This window comes from Dromiciops gliroides, chromosome 3 (assembly GCF_019393635.1).
Source record: "Dromiciops gliroides isolate mDroGli1 chromosome 3, mDroGli1.pri, whole genome shotgun sequence".
Taxonomy (NCBI): Eukaryota; Metazoa; Chordata; class Mammalia; order Microbiotheria; family Microbiotheriidae; genus Dromiciops; species Dromiciops gliroides.
The window spans coordinates 471,298,198-471,305,532 of record NC_057863.1 but is presented as its reverse complement, the minus strand read 5'-3'; positions in this window follow the sequence as shown (position 1 = coordinate 471,305,532).

Genomic DNA, 7,335 nt, shown 5'->3' with positions numbered 1-7,335 from the left:
AGACTCAAGAGAAGCATAAAAAGGTAAACCTGAAAGAGTAATTATAAGAGACTCAATAAAGTTAAACCATTTACATTCCTATATGGGAAGATATACATAACTCCTAAGAACTTTATTAGGGCAGTTAAAAGGAGTTTACATAGAGGGCATGTGTGTGAGTTGATTATGTTGGAGTGATCTCCAAAAGAAAAATTGAAGGAAAATTGAAGAGAAAGAAGGATGCACTGGGAGAAGGGGGAAAGAAAAGGTAGAATGTGAAAATTTTCTCACATAAGCACAAAAGAGCTTTTATAATGGAGGGGGAGTGGACAATGTTTGAACCTCACTCATTGAAATTGGTTCAAAGTGGGAAGTGTAAATGTGCTTCTATATAGATGTATACACACACACACACACACACACACACACACACACACACTTAGTTGGATATAGGAATCTATATTACCCAATAGAGAAAAAGAATGGTAAATAAGAGAGATGGGGGGGAATGATAAAAAGGAGGGTGGATTAAAAGAGTTAGTGATCAGAAGCCAAACTGACTTTTGAAGGACAGGATAAAAGAGAGACAAGGATAAACAGAAGAAAATAGGTTGAAGGGAAATACAGGGTTAGTAATCATAACTATGAATGCAAATGGGATAAGTTCACCCATAAAATGGAAGCAGAGTGGATTAGAAACCACAATCCAACAATATGTTGTTTACAAGAGACACACTTGAAACAGATAGAAACACAACAGAGGGCATGGAGCAAAATCTGTTATGCTCCAGCTAATGTAAAAAAGGCAGGGGTGGCAATTATGATGTCAGACAAAGCAAAAGAACAAATAGACATAATTTAAAAACATACTTGGGGAAAGGTGTTGAAAGGTACCATAGATAATGAAGATTAATATCAAACATCTTACAGCAAGTTTCTTTGATAAAGGCCTCATTTCTCAAATATATAGGAAACCAAATCAAATTTATAAAAATAAGAGCCATTCCCCAATTGATAAATGTAAAAGGATATAAACAGTTTTAAGAAAAAGAAATCAGTTATCTATAGTTATATGAAAAAGTACTCTAGATCACTATTAATTAGAGAGAGACAAATTAAAATCACTTAGGTACCACCTCACACCTATCAGAAATGACATACTGATGGGGATGATAAAAAATAGATACTTATAAACTATCGGTGGAGTTATGAACTGGTCTAACCATTCTGGAGAACAAATGGGGGCTATAAAACTATGCATACCTTTTGACTCAGCAAAATCACCACTAGATCTGTGCCCCAAAGAGATAAAAGCAAAAGGGAGATTACTGATATGAACAAATAATTGTAGCATCTCTTTTCAAAGAATTGGAAATTGGAGAGAATTGGGCAATGGATGGACAAGTTGTGGCATGTGATTATGATGGAATACTGTTGTGCTATAAGGAATGACAAGGTGGGCAGTTTCAGAAATCATGGCAAGACATACAAACTGATACAAAGTGAAGTGAGAACAACTGGGAGATGAATGATCAATGTGTGAAGTAACAGCAATGTTATAATGATGATCAACTGTAAAAGACTTGGCTACTTTGAATACAATGATCCAAGACAATTCCAAGGGGCTCATGATGAAAAAATGCTGCCCATGTCCAGAGAGAGAACTGCTGTACTCTCAGTGCAAATGGAAATATAATTCTCTTGCTTTCTTTCCTTTTATTTTTTTGCTTTTTTTGTGACAGGGCTAATAGAAATATGTTTGCATGATTTCATATGCATAATTAATATGATTTTACTTGCCTTCTTCATGGGTGGGGAAGAGGTGAAAGGGAGAGAGAATTTGGAACTCAAAATTTTAAAAGAAAATGTTTAACAAATTTTAAAATAGAAAAACATAAAAATCCCTAAAAACTATGGGGGAAAAAAGGCATAGCTTAGGTTTAGGGTTTTGATTTGCTTAAACAGAACAACAGTAATACTAATTTGGGGGGACTCTTGGAGAAATATTTTTTGAAATCAAACTATTTTTTCAATGTCATCAAGTATGTACAAAGAGACTCTTGAATTAATTAAAAGACAATGATAGGGGGCAGCTAGGTGGCTCAGTGGATAAAGCACCGGCCCTGGATTCAGGAGGACCTGAGTTCAAATCCAGCCTCAGACACTTGACCCTTACTAGCTGTGTGATCCTGGGCAAGTCACTTAACCCTTATTGCCTTGCCCAAAAAACAAAACAAAACAAAGACAATGATATTTAGAGTGCTTCTTAACCTGGTCTATTCCTCTTGTAAAAAAAATTATTAACTAGCTATTCTAATCTGAAAAATTATAATTGTACTTATGAAAAATTATAAGTTTATAAAAATTATAATTGGGCGTAAGTCCTGCTGCGGTCACCATTCAAATGTAGAAATATTTGACTTACTGGGCCTAATTTGGAGGGCCTAAATCTATTGGAGGACTTATCTGGGGACTTTTGACTCACTGGCTATCTGACTGCTATTAATTTAATATGGGCTGTTTATAAAGTTCCACCACACTGCTCCACTCCCAAAATTGATAAGCAAAAGATTAAGAAGCCTCTTAACTAAATAATCAAAGCAGAGTTTATTTATGAGATACAATTTAAACATAAAAATACAGGGAAATAAAATGTACAACCTGACTGTTCCTGTAGTCTCTTCCCATCTGTTGTGCCTGGAACTTTTTTAATACAATAAGGGCCGTTGCTGCCTCTTGCCTTAGGGTATGTTCCACTTTCACTACTCAGGTCCTTTATTCTAACTCCAAGCCCCTTTCACTTTGTCTATCCCCCTGCTTCTAACTTTCCTCTCCTTACTGTTCTCTCTCTCTTTTTTTTTTTTTTTAGTGAGGCAATTGGGGTTAAGTGACTTGCCCAGGGTCACACAGCTAGTAAGTGTTAAGTGTCTGAGGCCAGATTTGAACTCTGGTACAACTGACTCCAGGGCTGGTGCTCTATCCACTGCGCCACCTAGCTGCTCCCCCTTACTGTTCTCTTAATCTTCACTTTCTCCAACCTGTACCCTGTGCTGACAGCTTCTGTGCTCTCAGCTGCCTCCTGCTCTGTCAGTCTGCCCTCTGCTGCCTTTGCCGCCCCTCTAATCTTGTCAGCCTCCCTATCTTGTCCTTTGGCCTCCCTATCTGTTCCCGTTCCCCATCTTTCTTCTCCAACCTTTTCTCCACTCAAATCTTGGGGCTTTTTGTGTCCCCACAGACCAAGCTAATCCATCAGCCAGGGCTGCAGCTGGTTCTGGGGGGACACTTGAGCATCAAGTGCCTCAGCACAGGCTATGCTAGAGCCTGGCCTGGACAAGCCCAGGATCTCTGGGATAGATTCCCCTAAGGTCAGAGGGAGCTGGGGGCTTCGCAGCCCCCAGCTATCTGACCTGGCATCTCATGCAGCCCATGGGGCTTTTTGGCTCAGCTGAAGGGGAGGGGGAGGGGCACCAGCACCTCCCACACGGAAGAGACCCTGAAGGCCTAAGGCTTTCTAATCTCAGCCCAAAGGTAGGGTCCCCAAATCAAAATAAATTTCCACACTCTTTCCAGTCTTTTTGTACTTTTCTTCCTTCCACAAACTCTATCCTACTATACTGGCCTATTAGCTTTTCATAGAATTTGACCCTCCTTCTGATTGTACCTTTGTTTGACTGTCCCCCACACCTGGAAAGTTCTGCCTTCTTCTCACCTTTATCTTTTAGCTTTCCTGGCTTCTACCTTGTTCAGGAGGCCTTCCCTGATCCCCAAGCTGCTAGTGCTTTATCCTTTGAAATAACCTTCCATCTACTCGGTATGATTATGCATCTTGTGTATGTCTAGTTAGTTACATGCTATATCTCATATTAGGATGTGAAATCCAATAAAGGCAGGGTCTGTTTCTTGGTATTATTGCTTAGGCAGTGCCTGGCACATAGTAATTGATTAATAAATGATTGTTGACTAACCACAAAAACCTCTCTCTCTCTCTCTCTCTCTCTCTCTGTTTCAGGGAATCAAGTTAGTAGGACACTATCTTCTTGGCACTGATTAAGTCTTCTATTCAAAGAAGCCTGATTAGGATTTTCATTCAGGTGAGACCAAGGACTTCATAATACTGTGAAAGTATTATTTTTTTTTTTTTAGGCAATGGGGGTTAAGTGACTTGCCCATGGTCACACAGCTAGTAAGTATCAAGTGTCTGAGGCCGGATTTGAACTCAGGTACTCCTGAATCCAGGGCTGGTGCTTTAACCACTGCGCCATCTAGCTGCCCGAAAGTATTATTTCTTAAATATTTCACAATAAGAATGAGACTTGAGTGCTAAGAATAATAACTAGCAATTATATAGCACTTTAAGGTTCAAAAAGCACTCTGCAAATATTTCCTTATTTGATTCTCACAACAACCCACCTTATAGATGAGGAAACCAAGACAGTCCTCTAAGAAATTGCCTTGGATCACACAGAACTAGCAAGTTTCTGAAATTCTATTTGAACTCGACTAACATCAAGTCCAGCACTCTGTCTACTGTGCTGCCTAGCTGCCTATATGTTTCCATACCATAGCCCATCACTTATTTGCTAAGAAGAGGGAGTTGTACTTCACCATCCATCTTATAAAGTCACGATTTAAATTCAGTTACTCCTTCTTCTTAGTCATGACTTCCCTTGGCAATGGATCTGGGTAAGAATATAGGGACAATAATTTAATGCTGCCATTTACTAGACATGTAAATCTGTGGTTTGTTGAACTGAATGGACATCACATCAAAGATACAAGTAGTGACACGGCTAGCATCACCTCAAATAAATGCCCTGAAGGAAAGGAGATGGTAGCAGCTATTTCTCCCAAGGTACAGCTGCTGTGGTATAGATCTGAGTTCAATTTTTAGTGGCTCTCTTACTTACTTTCTCTTTGACCTTGGACATGACTCTTCACCTTTTGGGCCTCTACTTCCTTATCTGTAAAATGAGGGTCAGTGACCTTTGAAGAACTTTTCAGCTCTAAATCCTTTGATTCAGGACCTTGGACAGTCATTAAACTAGACAGACATCTTCCTGTGGACTTCCTGAAGGCTGAAGTGCTAATTTAGAGTAAATAAACTGCTCTCTCCTTTCCCTCCTCTTTCTATCCCCACCAAAACCTTATATTCCCTCTCTTATTTTGCCTCCCGATGACCCAAAGTGTGTGGAAATATGCTTCTTGCAGTCTTCCCTCCTTCCCATCAACCAAATAAAAAAGGAGGCATCTACAAACTGAACCTGCTTACTGTCTAATAAAATATCTTTATCACTTGCAGGGGCATTAAATACCTCTGTATCCACTGAGTTCCCAGAGGCAGGCAAAGTCACCTTCGCTCCCCAGATTTTTGCAGCTCTTTGAAAGGTTTCTCCTTTTCAAAGCCAGTTTTTAATCTGCTCCAGTGCTTGGTCCATTCTCCTGTGGGTCCCATTCCCCACCCCCGCCCAACATACCCTTAAAATGGAATTTATCGAAAGTAGTCAAATCATTTTTATCTACTGGCTCATGTAGAAGGTGAGAGAAGTGCTTTTCTCCCCTACTGAAATCCCAGCTGGTGTGAATTGCTCTTATTCAATATATCCATGTGTCAGGCTATACCCTGCGTCTAAATTACATCTCCTCAGGTTTCCTGGAAGAGAAAGAAGGCTTTTTGGCTTTGAGTCTTTTTCTTTCTGAAGAACATCATGTTATCATCATAATTTTTAATGCTAATGCACCAGGCAGTGCAATGATGCTGCAGAGACTAGGAAGTCCCAGGTCTTAGGTGATAAGGCTGCAAGCAACCCAGCTTTCTAACATCATGAGCAAAGCTGTCTTTTACTAGCTGTTCCTGGGATAAATGGGGGAGGACTGCAGCTGGGAAATGGATTTCTCATTCCTCTTATTAAACAGATTTTTTAAAAAAAATTTTACATACATACATAGATGACATATATAATGCAAGTTTTTTACATTTAGATATACCTAGATATATTCTAATACATATAACTTAGTATTTTTTTTACTTTTTTTTTCACTTTCAACAAACATTTGCTTTATTTTCCATTTACATGTAAGGGTAGTTTTCAACATTCATTTTCATAAGATTTAGAGTTCCAAATTTTTCTGCCTCCCTCCCTCCCTTTCCTCCCCCCCTCCACAAGATTGCAATCAGGTTATATATGTACAATCCACAAGTGTTCTTTTTATCAGTTCTTTCTATAGGGGAGCATAGTAAGCTTCCTCATTAGTTCCTTGGGATTGTCTTGGATCATTGCACTGCTGAGAGTAGTTAAGTCATTCATAATTACTCATTGAACAATACTGCTGTCACTATGCACAATGTTCTCTCAGCTCTGCTCACTTCACTATATATCGATGTTTATTAGTCTTTCAAGGTTTTTGGGGATCATCCTGTTTGTCATTTCCTGTAGCACAAGTCCATTCCACTACAATCATATAGCACAGCTTTTTCCATCATTCCTCAATTGATGGACATTCCCTTGATTCTCAATTCTTAGCCTCCATCAAAAGTTGCTATAAATATTTTTTGTACAATTTTTCCCCCTTTTCTTTTTCATGATTACTATTGTTAACTGTTTCCCTTCCATCCTATTCCCTTTCCCATGATATTTATTCTATTATCCATCTTCTTTCATCCTATCACTCTTCAAAAGGGATTTGCTTCTGTCTGTCCCCTCCCCCACTCTGCCCTTCCTTCTTTTGCCCCTCTCTCTTTATCCCTTTCCCCTCCTATTTTCCTGTAGGGTTAGAGAGATTACTCCACCCAATTGAGTGAGTACATTATTCCCTCCTTGAGCCAATTCTAATGAGATTGAGGTCTTTGAGCCAATTCTGTTGAGTGTTAGGCTCATTTACTGCCCAGATTAAATAGATTATTCCACCCAGTTGGGTGTGTCTGTTAGTCCCTCCTTGAGGCAGCTCTGATGAGTTTAAGGTCTTTGAGCCTTTTCTGATGAGTGTAAAATTCATTTACTGCCCTGTTCCTCTCCCATCTCTTCCACCACTCCATAAGCCTTTTCCTGATACTTTCATGTAGGATTTCACTTCTGCCCTTCGCCCCTCAATTTAACCCTAAAGATGTTATCATCTAGCTAAGTGACACAGTGGACAAATCATCACCCCTGGACCCAGGGGGATCCCAGCCAAAACCTGGCCTCGGACACAGCTACAATTTTTTTTTATGGTTCTCTAGGGTCTTGTATTTGAAAGTCAAATTTGCCATTCAGTTCAGGTCTTTTCATCACAAATATCTGAAAGTTTTCTTTTTCATTAAAGTCCCATTTTTTCAGCTGAAAGATAATGATGAGTTTTGCTGGGTAGGTGATTCTTGGT